The following is a 14,346-nucleotide window of genomic DNA, read 5'->3' as shown; positions in this document are numbered from 1 at the left end:
CTGGGATTCCAGGCGTGAGCCACCGTGCCCAGCCAGGCCTTTTTTCTTTTCTTTTTCTTTTCTTTTTTTTTTTTTTTTTTTTTTTTTTTGAGACAGAGTCTCGCTTTGCTGCCCAGGCTGGAGTGCAGTGGCGTGATCTCGGCTCACTGCAAGCCCCGCCTCCCATGTTCACACTATTCTCCTGCCTCAGCCTCCCAAGTAGCTGGGACTACAGGTGCCTGCCACCATGTCCGGCTAATTTTTTTGTATTTTCAGTATAGACGGGGTTTCACTGTGTTAGCCAGGATGGTCTCCCGATCTCCTGACCTCGTGATCCGCCTGCCTCGGCCTCCCAAAGTGCTGGGATTACAGGCGTGAGCCACCGCACCCAGCCTCCTCAGTACTTATAAAAATTACCTAAGGGCAGAATCTCATTGATAAATTCTTGATTCTTTCATCAATTCTCAAGTACTTTATTTCACAGGTGAAAAAGCCAGATGACGTCAAGTGTCTTACCCGGGGGCCCTCACTTGAGTAGAGTATGAGCATCTCGTTTCATGTGGACTCTGTCCTATCTGGTTTTATTGGGAAACCTGGTGTGTATCCAAGAGGGCCATCTTGTAAATGCTTACCTTTTTTATTTAAAAAAAAAAAAAAAGAAAAAAGAATTTTTTTTTTTTTGAGATAGGGCCTCATTCTGTCACCCAGGCTGCAGTGCAGTGGTGTAATGATAGCTCACTGCAGCCTCCACCTCCTGGGCCTAAGTAATCCTCCCACCTCAGCCTCCCTAGTAGCTGGGACTAGAGGTGTGTAGCACCGTGCCCAACTAATTTTTTATTTTTTGTAGAGATGGGGATGTTGCCATGTCACCCAAGCTGGTCTTGAACTCCTGGGCTCCCAAAGTGCTGGAATTATAGGCATGAGCCACTGCACCCAGCCAGTGGGAAGTATTTAAAGTCAGTGTTAAGTCTTTCCTGGCTCCAGTTTTCTTTGATGGGCCTGGTTTTCCCAGCACCTGGTTTGGATGGCAGTGGTGGGCTCTAGGCCTCTCAGCATGAAGGAGGGAAGGTATTGCAGAGAGGCTTCTTGTAGCCTTTAAAAAGCAACAAATGGGCCGGGTGCGGTGGCTCATGCCTGTAATCCCAGCACTTCGGGAGGCTGAGGTGGGCGGATCACAAGGTCAGGAGTTTGAGACCAGCCTGGCCAATATGATGAAACCCCGTCTCTATCTACTAAAAATACAAAAAAAAAATTAACTGGGCGTGGCGTACATGCCTGTGATCCCAGCTACTGGGGAGGCTGAGGCAGGAGAACCACTTGAACCCAGGAGGCGGAGATTGTGGTGAGCTGAGATCACGCCACTGCACTCCAGCCTGGGCAACAGGAGTGAAACTCTGTTTCAAAAAAAAAAAAGGCGGCAGATAGACCATCGGGAGCCTTGGGAAGACTTCTGCCACTGGCTTACTGTGTAGCTTCGGGCAAAGTCTCAACTCTGTGGTCCTGCAGTTAGTTACACATCTGCAAAACGGTGTAATTAATAACTACCCTTCGGTTAAGAAAGGTTCTGAAGGCCTAATATTTAAAAAGTTGTTTTGACTCTGTTTGATGTGCTATAAAGCACTGTGAGCCGGGTGTGGTGCCTCATGCCTATAATCCCAGCACTTTGGGAGCCCAAGGCAGGTGGATCATTTGAGGTCAGGAGTTCAAGACCAGCCTGACCAATGTGGTGAAACCCCGTCTGTACTTAAAATACAAAATTAGGTGTGGTGGTGCATGCCTGTAATCTCAGCTACTTGGGAGGCTAAGACAGGAGAATCGTTTGAACCTGGGAGGTGGAGGTTGTAGTGAGTCAAGATTGTGCAGTTGCACTCCAGCATGGGCAACAAGAATGAAACTCTGTCTTAAAAAAAAAAAAAAAAAAAAAAAAAAAAAGCCAGACGTGGTGGCTCACACCTGTAATCCCAGCACTTTGGAAGGCTGAGGCAGGCGGATCACCTGAGGTCAGGAGTTCGAGACCAGCCTGGCCAACATGGTGAAACCCCATCACTACTAAAAATAGAAAAAAATTAGCCAGGTGTGTTGGTGGTCGCCTGTAGACCCAGCTACTCAGGAGGCTGAGGTACGAGAATCGCTTGAACCTGGTAGGCAGAGCTTGCAGTGAGCCGAGATTGTGCCAGTGTACTCAAGCCTGGGCAACAGAGTGAGACTGTCTCAAAAAAAAAAAAAAAAAAAAAAAAAGCATTGTGAATAGTTTCTGATATTACTTTAGGAATAGGACATTTCTGGCCGGGTGCGGTGGCTCAAGCCTGTAATCCCAGCACTTTGGGAGGCCGAGACGGGCGGATCACGAGGTCAGGAGATCGAGACCATCCTGGCTAACACGGTGAAACCCCGTCTCTACTAAAAAATACAAAAAACTAGCCGGGCGAGGTGGCGGGCGCCTGTAGTCCCAGCTACTCAGGAGGCTGAGGCAGGAGAATGGTCTAAACCCGGGAGGCGGAGCTTGCAGTGAGCTCAGATCCGGCCATTGCACTCCAGCCTGGGCGACAGAGCGAGACTCCGTCTTAAAAAAAAAAAAAAAAAAAAAAAGGAATAGGACATTTCTAAGATTGAGAGTAGGGACAGATTTTCCCCTTGTGGAATATCTTCATTTGGAAGTCTTGAAAGGTAGGGAGAACGGGCTGGGCATGGTGACTCATGCCTGTAATCCCAGGACTTTGAGAGGCCGAGGTGGGTGGATCACTTGGGGTCAGGAGTTCAATACCAGCCTGGCCAACATGGTGAAACCCTGTCTCTACTAAAACACAAAAAATTAGCTGGGCATGGTAGCATGTGCCTGTAATCCCATTTACTTGGGAGGCTGAGGCAGGAGAATCACTTGAACCTGATTCTCCTGTCTCAGCCTCCCAAGTAAATTAAAGGTAGGGAGAATGGTTTCCTTAGTTTTATTTTGCAGAACCTGGGCCAGAAGAAAGGGTACTAGCTTTGGAGCCAGGCCTGGAATTCCACCTTGCTGCGTGACCCTGGGCAAAATAGTTAGCATTCCAGAGCTTCAGTTTCCTTATCCGTAAAATGGGCACAATGCCTTCTGCCTTACAGGGTAGTCATGGGATTGTGTGGATAAAGTACTTGGGGCAAATCTGGTGCAGGATAGAGGCACTTGGTAAACATTCGTTTCTGTCTCCAGCCCCTGCAGATGGCCCATGTCGTCCATCACCCCAGCCTTTATCCTCAGCTCATATGTTTAAAAAAGACCAGTTGTGGCCAGGTGCAGTGGCTCATGCCTGTAGTCCCAGCACCTTGGGAGACCGAGATGGGTGGATCTCGAGGTCAGGAGTTTGAGACCAGTCTGGCCAATGTAGTGAAACCCCGTCTCTACTAAAAATACAAAAATGAGCCAGGCAAGGTGGCATGGGCTTGTAGTACCAGCTACTTGGGAGGCTGAGGCAGAAGAATCACTTGAACTCGGGAAGCAGAGGATGCAGTGAGCTGAGATCACCCTGGGGCACTCCAGCCTGGGCAACAGAGCGAGACTGTCTCAAAAAAAAAAAAACCAGTTGTGAGAATTGCTTGTTCCTCCCATCATCTCCCCAGATAACAGATAGGTGGTAGTTGTTGAAGGAAACCTTTTTTTTTTTTTTTTTTTTACCCCCAAGACAGAGTCTCACTCTGTTACTCAGTCTGGATGCAGTGGCCCGATCTTACTGCAACCTCCACTTACTGGGTTCAAGCGATTCTCCTGCCCCAGTCTCCCACTTAGCTGGGATCACAGGCATGCACCACCACGCCCAGCTAATTTTTGCATTTTTATTTTAGTGGAGACGGGGTATCACCCTGTTGACAAGGCTGGTCTCTAACTCCTGACCTCAAGTGGTCCACCCGTCCCAGCCTCCCAAAATATTGAGATTACAGGCGTGAGCCACCGTGCCTGGCCAAGAAAACCCTTTCAATACTGTTTTAAAAGAGTTAGGGGAAGAGGTAGAAATGAATCTTTTGGTTTAGTTTTTTAATTATCTAAGGACAACATTGGGGAAGTGAGCTTTAGAGTTATATTTGCAGTATTTATTTTTATCATGAAATATTCAAGTCTAGGCCCTTGGTGAATTGAGGCCTGGGGAGTACTTCTGCTTTCCCCCTGGAGAGATTGAGATGGTTTCTGATTGGGAGCTTTAATTCTGTGGGCATTTGTGGGACTTACCAAAGAGGTATCTGGAGTTCCTTTAAAACCCCCACCCTGTCCCTGCCACACTTCTGTTTTTTTGTTTGTTTGTTTGTTTGTTTTGAGAAGGAGTCTCACTCTGTAGCCCAAGTGGGAGTGCAGTGGCACGATCTCTGCTCACTGCAACCTTCGCCTCTGGGGCTCAAGCGATTCTCCTGCCTCAACCTCCCAAGTAGCTGGGACCAGAGGCATGCACCACCACACCCGGTTAATTTTTTTGTATGCCACACTTCTTTAGTTCCTTGTAGCCGGGCTCCTTCACCTTCTGCAGGGTATCTGTGGTTGTGGTATTTATAAGCACTCACCGTGTCATGAGTGTGTTCACAGAGCTGATCTAAGACAAGGGCCCTGTCTGTGAAGAGCTTTTAGGGTGGTGAGGGAGAAGTCATCTAAATAACTATAATACATGGCGCTGAAGCAAGGAGTAGGTGGGGGGATTTGCTGGATGGGGCTAAATACAGCCTCAGCCACCCATCCTGGAAGATGGATGTAGTGGTGGTGTGTTTGGTCCGCCCACTGACAACGGCAGATGCCCATCCAGGCCTGGAGGAGCAGAGAAATGCATTACCCACCATCTGCTGAGTAATCAGGCCCTCTGCGCCAGTCACAGAACTAGGTCTTGTTTTACAAATATTGCCTCATTTGTCCTTCACAACAACACTAAGAAGTACATATGAGTAGCCTGTTTCACAATGATGAAACTGAGTCCCAGAGAGGTTAAATAGCTCATCTGAGGTCACAGCTAGCACATGAATGCAGATTTGACTGCAGAACCCAGGCTTTTTATCAGTCAGCCAAACCGATTCCCCAGAGGGAGTAGAAACTGATCTCTGTCGAGTGGGCTGGATATAGGGGACACAGTTCATTCGGCTCTGTGCCCGTTTGGGTGTATGTCTTTGGGACTGTGATTGTCTCCTGCCCTAAATACCAGCGAGGCTGGCGGGGGAGAGGCTAGACGGGTGGGTTGCACAGAGGCAGCTTTATTCCTTGACTGAGCTTCGGCTCAGCCTCACGGGCTGCCTGTTGAGCTTGCAGAGGGTGCCCATCTCGAGTGTGTAGGTGCAGAGCTGCTGCCTGTGGGGCCAGAGCAGGGCTTGGGATTTGTATGCAGTTCACAGTGTACGACTGATGTGGGCAGCAAAAGAGAATTAGTCACATGAGCTAATCTGTCATCAGCCTATTCCTTAAAGGAACCCCCTGCTGCCTCTGGTACCCATTTAGAGGCTCTGACTTGGAGAGACACGGCGCCTTGCTCCCTTTCCAAGCCTCTGAAAAGGACTGCATCACTTTTGTGCCTGCCAGTTGCATAGCAACCAAGCTAGCTGACTGCCTGCTGGCAGGAGGGAATTGTTTAGCTTTGGTTTCTTAGGAGAGGAGCCAGGCGTCGCCTACCAGGAGGGGGAGAAAATCGTTAGAAGCCCTGCAGTGGAGGTGTGGGAAGATGCTTCTTAGGAGGGTGTGGACTGATGGGCATTTCTGTGTTGCCCGCTTAGAGTCCACCTGAGACTTCTCTGCCAGGAAGGGCTAGGCAGTTAGTTGCTAAGAGATGTGAGCCTGAAGTCATCCTTCTGTGAAATGGGCTGCCTTATAATGTATGAGTTCCCCACTGCTGGAGACAACTTGGCTAGGTTGGGTGAGTGTGTTAGGCATTCAAATGCAGAAAGAGTGGATAGATGAGGCCTTTTCAGTTCCATTTCAGTTCCAAGATGTGCTGTCCTGGTGCTTGGGACTTGCCCTGGGGCTCTGATCTTTGGTGACTGGGAGGGAGAATAAGGGGGCATAGTGGAAAAACATCTGCCTATAATCCTCTCCCCAGTACGCAGGCAGGCCACGTTTTAGTAGCAGCCTCTCATTCTCCCCGGAGAACTGAGTAATAGCAGCTTATGTTTATTGAATGGCTGCCAGAAACCCAGCTACCAAGCTCTATGCCTTTCGTATATTTTTTTGTTACAGGATGCAGTATATTCAGAAAACCTCTCTTCTCCCCGTCCCAGTCCCCAGGGGAATTTTGTGTTTATCATTCTAGACTTTTTTCCTCTGTATTTACAAGTCTTTCTAATCCTCACAAAAGCTCTGCCTTTTTTGTTGTTGTTGTTGTTCTTCCGAGATGGAGTCTTGCTCTGTCACCCAGGCTGCAGTACAGAGGCTCGATCTTGGCTCACAGCAGCCTCAGACTTCTGGGTTCAAGCAATTCTCCCGCCTCAGCCTCCTGAGTAGCTCAGACTATAGACACACACCACCATGCCTGGCTAATTTTTGTATTTTTTTTGTAGAGATGGGGTCTGACTTTGTTGCCTAAGCTGGTCTTGAACTCCTGGGCTCAGGAGTGGTGGTGATCCACCTGTCTCGGCTTCCTAAAGTGCTGGGATTACAGGCATGAGCCATTACCCTTGGCCAAAATCTCTGCTCTTTTACCCCCATGTTACAGAAGAGGAAATTAAGGCTCAGAGAGGTAAAGAATCTTATCTGAGGTCCCACAGCTAGGGAAGCTGAGATTCCAAGCCAGATCCCTCCAGCCCTAGAGTGGATGCTGTTTCTGTGACTCGGCACTTGTCTTGGAGTGTTTCCATGGTGGCACTCTGACAGGTGCTTGGTGACTTCCTGTCACTTGTTAAAGCAACTGTCTCAAGAGACCTGGCCTCTCCTGGACGCTGGCGTGTTTGGGTGGATCAGCCCCCTCAGCTCTGTAGCTTGCTCTGTGTGCTGGGGCTCACGGGTACATGGCTCCCCAACAAGCACTGCTGTGTGCACCATGCTTGACGAGGTGGGCAGAAGCCTGCCGGAGAATAAGTCAGTCCATTTGGATTGTAGTATTCTCTGAATACAAGTGGTCCCAAGGGAAGACCTCCATCCTTTGGGCAGCATATCTGACCTTGGCCGAGTGGGGTTGCAGGGAGTTCTGAGTGGATGTACATGTGATGTGCCGTGGGGTGGGCCCTTTTGCCATCTGCCACGGCTCTGAACCGGTGCTGTTGCTCACCACGGCCTCTGCCAGAGGCACTTAACTTGAGTATGAAGGCACAATCCAGAAAGCTGGTGTTTGTGCCACGGCTCTGCCTTCATCCATTTCATCAGTAAGTCTTTTTCGAACTTCTATGTGTTAGACATTATCCTAGGTTCTGAATATATTGTGACCAGAATAGACCATTTTTTGTCCCCATGGAGCTTATATTTTAGTGGACTTTACTTTCCCATCTGGTCCAAGTCTCTGTCTTCTCATCTGAACAAGGGACAGAATGACCTGTAGTAGTCCCACTTGGCACAATTGTTAGGGTAAGAGAGCCGTTGTCATCTCGCCCGCAGCGTCCTTTCTTCCTTTGTCTTGCCTAGCTGTGTGGTGCCTGGCTCCCATGTGGGGTCTCCTGTGGGGATGCCCCTTCCCTCAGCATTTGCCCACTGTCCTGTGTTGGTAGCTGCAGGATCAGCAGGGCCTCCCTTACTCCCTGGAAGCCCTGGAGATTTGTGGCTTCTCCAGCTAGACTCCAACAGAGGCACTCAGGGTCAGCGGTTGGTACCGACAACCCACGTGGAGGACTCAGCCCATCTGGCCGCTGGGCCTGAAGCAGAGGTTGGGGGAAAATCTTGACCTCTGCAAGTTGCCAGCTTTTTGACCTTAGGCAGGACCCTTCCCATCTCTGAGCCTCTGCAAGTTCAGGCAGGGAGGCTGAGCTATGCACAGCAAGGTTCACAAGAGTCACTGGCACAGGGATGTGCGGGAGGTGATATTTACTCCAAAACAGATCTGTGGGCGTCTGGCTACTGGTCACCCTGATGGGAGACTCCCACTTAGGTGTAAAATTAGGAAGTTGTTTTGTGGCTGAGGAAGTGCTATAGGGATGCTTGGGATGGAGAAGACACAATTGTGGTTTTCAGTGATTTGAAGGGTTGATTGTGGAAGACTGACTAGCCTCATTTAATCTGGTTCCAAAGGGTAGGACTAGGAAGTTAGGCCTGTCATGTGCCAGGCACTGATCTAGATTCTCTCCTTTCATCCTCACTGCAGCCTCTGAAGGCATTATCCCCACTTACAGATGGGAAAAAGTGATGTTTAGAGGGATTAAATAAGATAAAGTTTATACAGCTTGTAAGGGGCAGAGCTGGGATTTAAGCTCAGATCTCCAAAGCTGGAACGATGTAATGGGGGCACATTTTCATTTGATTTAAGAAGCATTGGTTTAAAATCTTAGAAGTGACCAGTAGAATACGCTTTCTGGAAGAGAGTGAGCTTCCTGACCTAGTCATGTTGAACCAGGGGGCTTATGGGAGTTATGAGGGGAGATTTTCTGCCTTGGCCCCTCTGTTCCCCAGAAAGTGGTGGAAAGTGGAGGGCAAGGGCACAGTGAAAGTATTTCTTCTAGATGAGGGCCTGGGATTTACCAGGCCTGAGACGTAGGCTCCAAGTATGGGAAAAAATTTTCCCATTTCCCAGTTTTGGGAAAACTGTGTTGGATGGCCTTATGGGTGATCTCAGGAATATCTCTGTGGCCTGAGGTTGAACTGAGCATTGAGTATGTTTTACTTTTGGAATCAGGAAATAAAAACAGAACTCTGTAAAGTTATTTTTAAAAAATATGACTGGGTGCAGTGACTTATGCCTGTAGTCCCAGCACTTTGGGAGGCCAAGGCAGGCGGATCACTTGAGGTCAAGAGTTCAAGACCAGCTTGGCCAACATGGCAAAGCCCTGTCTCTACTAAAAATACAAAAAATAGCTGGGCGTGGTGGTGCATGCCTGTAATCCCAGCTACTCGGGAGGCTGAGGCAGGAGAATCACTTGAACTCAGGAGGCAGAGGTTGCAGTGAGCCAACATTGTGCCACTGTACTCCAGCATGGGCGACAGAGTGAGACTCCGTCTCAAAAAAAAATTTTTTTTTTAAATATGCCCAGCTGGGCATGGTGGCTCATGCCTGTAATCCCAGCACTTTGGGAGGCCGAGGCGGGTGGATCACGAGGTCAAGAGTTCGAGACCAGCCTGACCAATATAGTGAAACCCCATCTCTACTAAAATACAAAAATTAGCTGAGCGTTGTGGCACGCGCCTGTAATCCCAGCTACTTAGGAGGCTGGGGCAGGAGAATCGCTTGAACCTGGGAGGCGGAGGTTGCAGTGAGCGGAGATTGCACCACTGCATTCCAGCCTGGGCAACAAGGTGAGACTCCGTCTCAGAAAAAAAAAAAAAAAAAAAGCCCAAGGCATCATCATTATCCTTCCTTAAATAATACTGTGCTGGGTGTGGTGGTTTACGCCTCTAATCCCAGCACTTTAGGAGGCTGAGGTGGAAGGATGGCAGATACTTGAGGATGTGTTCTCTCAAAACAAGAGTAATCTAAGAAAAAGCCATTGAATCCAGGAAACAAGAATCCAACTCAAGAGAAGGACAGGATATTCTAAGGATACTAATGGATGTGAGTTCCAGAGAGGTATGAGACCTTATGGGGAAAGAGACAGAGGCTCCAGGAGATCACAGGGCTGGTGGATCTCCTGACGCATTCATCATATTGAGTGTCGTAGCTGATGGAGAGTTCGAGGATGAATTTGTGATAAATACACCAAGTGTTGAAGTTTGTTGTCTTTGGGGCAGATAAATGGGGGGTTGGGACTTGAGTCCTGGTTTCCTTTATAATGATAGTTTTTAAATTTTAATAATGCATAAAGATGTTACTCTGATTAAAAAAAATTAAAAACAAAAATATCAAATATCACTAATAAGGATTAGTATTATCATGGTTGTATTTCCTCAGAAATGTCAGCCCTGACACCTGTTCATTGTGAGTACAATGGATTCCATGGTGCCAGGGATTGTGGGGAGGGAGAGATGCAGCATAGACTAGTGTTTGGTGCCTTGCTTGGAGTCGCTGAGTATTAGGGACCCACAAGATACCAGGCCAGGGAGGCTGGTGGAAGGGTGATGATGGTAGATGTCCGTGGATGGGCTTCAGGGAGTCTGTAAAATTGTGTGTTTTATCACTTTTCTATATTTTCTCCATGAAATATATCTTGCTTTTTATAACAGAGGAAAAATTCTGGTAATTTTTTTTTTTTTTTGAGACAGAGTCTCGCTCAGTTGCCAGGCTGGAGTGCAATGGCGCAATCTCGGCTCACTGCAACCTCCGCGTCCCGGGTTCAAGAGATTCTCCTGCCTCAGCCTCCCGAGTAGCTGGGATTACAGGCACCCGCCGCCACACCCAGCTAATTTTTGTTTTTAGTAGAGACAGGGTTTTGCCATGTTGGCCAGGCTGGTCTCGAACTCTTGACCTCGTGATCTGCCCGCCTTGGCCTCCCAAAGTGCTGGGATTACAGGCGTGAGCCACCGCGCCCGGCCGGTAATTTTTTTTTTTTTAAATAGCGACTAGGTCTCACTATGTTGCCCAGGCTGATCTTGAACTCCTGAGCTCAAGCGATCCTCCTGCCTCAGCAGGAGTGCAGTGGCGTGGTCTCAGCTCACTGCAGTCTCCGTCTCCCAGGTTCCAGCGATTCTCCTGCCTCAGCCTCCCAAGTAGCTGGGATTACATGCTCCCACCACTACATCTGGCTAATTTTTGTGTTTTTAATAGACACAGGGTTCCACCATGTTGGCCAGGCTGGTCTCGAACTCCTGTCCTCAGGTGATTCACCCACCTTGGCCTCCCAGAGTGCTGAGATTACAGGCATGAGCCACCATGCTTGGCTGGTTTTCTTTTCTTTCAGTTGCAAGTGCTTTCTTGCATATGCTATTCTCTCTGTGCCAGATTCCCTGGACTCGTTCCCCTAAAGCCCATTTGTTTAGCCTCAGATCAAACATCACTTTATTGGAGAAACCCTTCCCCAATTCTAGATTAGGCTGTCCAGCTTTATGCTGTTATAGCAGCTTAACTTTTCTGTCATAGCACTTCTCTTACAGTCACTTACACAGTCCCATAAGTGATTACTTGACATGTTTTCTCATCTAAAATTCAGGCACCACAACACATAGTCTGGGACTGGAGAAATACTTAATGAATCAGGAAGACGTTAGTTTAAATTGGGGAGGTAGTATGGGAGGGAAAGCATTGACTTGAGAATTGGAGGGCTTGAATTCTGCCCCTAACTACTGTTAACTAGGTATGTGACCTTGGCATTCATATCCTCATCTGTCAAACGAAAAAATTCCTGGTGATCTGGGGTCATCTTGGGTTGTGATAATCTATACTTCTAGATGAATCATCAAATTAACAGAGCTCTAGAGGGCTGCTTATCTAGGATGAGAATCTACCTGCCTCTTTGGCCTCTCCACTTGGGTATCAGATAGTCCAATGTCCAGAACCAAACTCCTGGTGTCACCCTGCATGTCGGCTTTTCTGGTTGCCTTCCCCATTTCGTTTATAGCAACCCATTCTTCCAGTTACTTAGGTCCAAAACCTAAGTGATATTCTTGACTCCTTCTCTCACACCCCTTGGCCAACTTTTCAGCAAATCCTACTGTTATCACCTTCAAAATATAGACATCTCTAGCCAGTTTTTTTGAACTTGAACTCAAACATGATCTGGTTTGAGTTCATGATCTGATAAAATCTTGGCTTCTTTTGTGCTTGATTGCCCATATTTCTGTGGCCTCACTGAATCTTGCACCTAATGTGCACAATAGCAACTATAACTATAATACTACAGTCTTTCTTATTCTACCAGATGGTAATCCTGATGGTAGGGACCCCATGGTGGTGTTCTCAGTGTCCAGTGTGGTACAACTAAGCATCCCTCAGGTGCAGTATAGCAGATGGGACATGGGTGTGCCAAGATAGCCCTGGCCTTACCCCACCCTAGCAGGGTGACATGCTGAACCTGCCGGTTGCCTCCTGGTAGCAGGTTAGTCTGCTTACTGCTCTGCGGTGTCCAAATGTATTATTTTGTTCATGTGCCTTAACTTGGAAAAGCTTGGAAGCCTCATGGTAACAGCATTTGGCACCTAGGAAGGTATTCATTGTTAAATGAATTCTTTGTTAAGTGAGGTAGACTAGAGGGATCATTCTCCCTGATTTTTTTTTTTTTTTTGAGATGGAGTTTTACTTTTGTTGCCCAGGCTGGAGTGCAATGACGTGATCTCGGCTCACCGCAACCTCCACCTCTCAGGTTCAAGCGATTCTCCTGCCTCAGCCTTCCCAAGTAGCTGGGATTATAGACATGTGCCACCAAGCCCGGCTAATTTTGTATTTTTGGTAGCGATGGGGGTTTGTCCGTGTGTGTCAGGCTGGTCTCGAACTCCCGACCTCAGGTGATCCGCCCACCTTGGCCTCCCAAACTGCTGGGATTACAGGCAGGAACCGCTGTGCCCGACCATTCTCCCTGTTTTATAGAAGAAAGAGTAAGCTGTGTGACCAGCCCGGGGCCTGATCATAATCGAGTGCGGTTCTGAGTCTCATGTGCATTCTGGGGCAAAACACTGGGTTGCATTTCACATGTGCACATGTGTAGCTCGTTGCTTCCTTCCCTGCTTGTACTTGAAGGTGAAGGCTGTGGCTAAGCCAGAAGGGCCTGGATTCTGGGGGTTTCTTCCTTGATTCAGATAAATCCATTCTGACATTACTGTGCTTTCCCCCAGGCCTTTGGGGATTAAGGGGGTTTATTGGTGAGCCTGCCTTGCTGGGGAGGAATATTTATAGACTGTGGGCTGGAAGGAACTTTGGAGAACATCAGGTCCAGTGATGACCAGATGTGGCTATCTCAGAGTAACCGGGTAATCTTTTACTGATGCTTAGGCCCTACTGCAGGTGATCTGATTCAGAGCTCTGGGAGTGATAGGACCTAGAAGCTGAGTTTTTACAAAACCTCCCAAGTGATTTTGATATAGCTGGAATAATCCAGTTCCCCCTCCTCCCCCTTTTTTTGAGATAAGATCTTGCTCTGTGGTCCAGGCTGGAGTGCAGTGGTACACATGATCACAGCCCACTGCATCCTTGACCTTCTGGGCTAAAGCTGTCCTCCCACCTCAGCATCTCAAGGAACTGGGACTACAGGTGTGTGCCACCATGCTTGGCTAATTTTGTTTATTCTTTGTGGAGACAGGGTCTTACTATATTGTCCAGGCTGGTCTCAAACTCCTGGGGTCAAACCATCCTTCTGCCTCAGCCTCCCAAAGTGCTGGGATTACAGGTTTTGCGAGCCCTGCACTAGCCAAATAGTAATGCTCTTAATAGTAATACCCAGACCACATTCTTAATTTCTTCCAAAATGTCTTTGATAGGTATCTTTTTCCAAATCAAGATCTGATAAAAAAACATACATTGCATTGGTTTTTCCATTTATGTCTCTCTTAATCTACAGCAGCACCGCCACTCCCTGCCCCAGCCCTTTCTTCCCCAGGACATTGACTCTTTGAAGAGACCAGGCCAGTTTTCCTGTAGAATGTCCACTTTCTGGGTTTCATTGTTCTTTTGTCTCCTTGCATTTCCCTTACTCTGGCGGTAAGTTTCCAAAGCTTTCTTACATGCAGGTTAAACATTCTGGACAAGAATTCTTCGTAGGTGAGGCCGGGTCACCAGGAGGCCCTGGTGTCGGGTGGTCCTGCTGTTGGTGGTGCCGCGTTTGATCTCTGGGTTAAAATGGTGGTAATCAGATTCTGCTATTGTAAAGGTACATTTTTTTTTCCTTTTCCTTCATAATGATAACTTCCTGTAGGTAAACTTGCTGAAACAAAGGGTTTGCACATTTCCAAAAACCAAAACGCTTTTGATTATTGTCAAATTGCCACTGAACAATTATGCTACTCTGCACTTTAAGGAGTATGCTTTTCTTCACCTATTTGCCTGGTTTATTTTTTCTTTTTCTGATTACAAAAGAAATGCGTATATCATGCAACATTTAAAAGTTACAGGCTGGGCACGGTGCCTCACGCCTGTAATCTTAGCACTTTGGGAGGCTGAGGCGGATGGATCACCTGAGGTGAGGAGTTCAAGACCAGCCTGGCCAACATGGTGAAACTCTGTCTTTACAAAAAATACAAACATTAGCTGGGTGTGGTAGCACATGCCTGTCGTCTCAGCTACTCAGAAGGCTAAGGCAGGAGAATCGCTTAAACCCGGGAGGCAGAGGTTGCAGTGAGCTGAGATTGCGCCACTGTACTCCGGCCTGGGCGACAGAGCAAGACTCCGTCTCAAAGAAAAAAAAAGAAAGAAAAAAACTTGTCGTCAAATCTAA

General features: G+C 47.9%; 1 protein-coding gene and 2 long non-coding RNA genes across 47 annotated transcripts in view; 2 read left to right on the top strand and 1 right to left on the bottom strand.

The window, feature by feature from the left end:
* The window catches only part of ACO2 (aconitase 2), an 83,109-nt gene that overhangs the window by 28,064 nt on the left and 40,699 nt on the right, over positions 1-14,346 (top strand).
* Positions 66-12,283, top strand: LOC144331649 (uncharacterized). Its single transcript, XR_013398991.1, has 3 exons — positions 66-166; positions 6,372-8,782; positions 10,498-12,283. It is a non-coding gene; the product is annotated as an uncharacterized LOC144331649 (long non-coding RNA).
* LOC144331669 (uncharacterized) lies at positions 4,043-9,382 on the bottom strand. Its single transcript, XR_013399012.1, has 2 exons — positions 9,147-9,382; positions 4,043-6,512 (listed from the first exon to the last, which is right to left on the bottom strand). It is a non-coding gene; the product is annotated as an uncharacterized LOC144331669 (long non-coding RNA).

The sequence above is a fragment of the Macaca mulatta genome, chromosome 10 (assembly GCF_049350105.2).
Source record: "Macaca mulatta isolate MMU2019108-1 chromosome 10, T2T-MMU8v2.0, whole genome shotgun sequence".
Taxonomy (NCBI): domain Eukaryota; kingdom Metazoa; phylum Chordata; class Mammalia; order Primates; family Cercopithecidae; genus Macaca; species Macaca mulatta.
The sequence above is the reverse complement of the archived record's forward strand: the minus strand, read 5'-3'. Positions and strand labels throughout refer to the sequence as shown.